General features: G+C 37.3%; 1 long non-coding RNA gene across 1 annotated transcript; it reads right to left on the bottom strand.

The window, feature by feature from the left end:
* Nucleotides 1–202: 202 nt before the first annotated feature.
* Nucleotides 203–974, bottom strand: LOC140924929 (uncharacterized). Its single transcript, XR_012164362.1, has 2 exons — nucleotides 805–974; nucleotides 203–277 (listed from the first exon to the last, which is right to left on the bottom strand). It is a non-coding gene; the product is annotated as an uncharacterized lncRNA (long non-coding RNA).
* Nucleotides 975–1,361: the final 387 nt, after the last annotated feature.

Raw genomic sequence — 1,361 nt, 5'->3', positions numbered from 1 at the left:
ACCGTTGATAAAGTAAAAAGTGAGAAACTTTTAATGCGGAAATCCTGTTTTGTGTAGAATTGATTGCCCTCTAATTTCTTATCTAATCTCCAAGCAACAAGCTTGGCCTGACGCTTTTTTAAGGGCATTTTTGTCTTTCTTGGTAGACTGCACAAAAAGTAAGGTATTTTTACTAACCTTTTGGAAGCCAATATCTTTGGCATACTGTCTGAAGCATCTTCGACAAATGTTTAAACCATATTTTCTGATAATTCCATGGTGATTGAAACATACACGGCTATGAAAAAATAAGGACTAGACATCAGTAACTATGTTGACAGTGTATATAGTTGCAAGAAATAAAATGTTGACATGAAAAAATCCTTACAATTTATTAGCTGAAACAAGATATAAGTAGCTGTATTACCAAAATTTCTTCAATATGAATGAAGGAAGCCAGGCAGAAGTCTACTGATAGCTTAACAAAGCTAAATCTTTTAATAAGTATTGAGAGTATTGCAAAGGTCAAATTTATTTGTTGAAAGAAATACGATTTTATGACATTAACAAGGCTTCCCATATTTTCTATTTAAAGTTACTGACCAACACATATATTAAAACCGTCCTAACCGCGAGGAAAGTAAACTGTAAGCCGACAGTTTTAAGCTATCCGTTCCAAAACCACGTGTCCGCCATCTTGAATTGTCGTCGTGCTGAGCGCCGAGTTCTTTGCTCGCCAAATAAACGTTTATCAAAAGTAAATCCTTATTAATTTGGCAAGAAATAACGAGAAACGAATTAAGTGGGCTATGAAGACAATCTTACCAGGATCTTGATCCTGGTCCATAGGTTCTTGGGTGTGAAAACCAAACGTTCGAATGAGGCATGTTGGAATAATCCGCCACAAAAGAGAAAGAAGCGTGTGCAACATGCGACCACATGGGACGCTGGGAAGTGTAGAAATAACCTTGTGGGGTAGGGTGAGGAATGCTTGACCACTGCAGAAAAGATTTTAGCAACATGAGATTTGTATTCCTTTAAGATAAAAGAAGTAGTTGTTAATCAAAAGCAAAATAGGTTTTGAATTGTAACGACTTTCCAGTTCATTAGATCCCCTGAAGAAGGACGGCTTGTCCGTCAGAAATATCGCGAAACTTCAAGTCTTCGCTTTTCTCTTTGCTTTTTTGTTATTTATGTCTATATTTTTGTCTCCGAAAATGGCTACGAGCTGAGGGCGCTAAAAGATATGTATTTTAGCTCAAACAGCCGAATATTGCAGTTGGGTTCAGATCATGTGTCAGATTTTAACTCTGGTGGTCTGAATAGAGTTCGGGTCGGCGGAGGTCTAGAAATAGGAATTAGTTCACGAGGACGCAAAAACG

This window comes from Porites lutea, chromosome 14 (genome assembly GCF_958299795.1).
Source record: "Porites lutea chromosome 14, jaPorLute2.1, whole genome shotgun sequence".
Taxonomy (NCBI): Eukaryota; Metazoa; Cnidaria; class Anthozoa; order Scleractinia; family Poritidae; genus Porites; species Porites lutea.
Note: the sequence above shows the minus strand (reverse complement) of the source record. Positions and strands in the feature narration are given on the sequence as shown.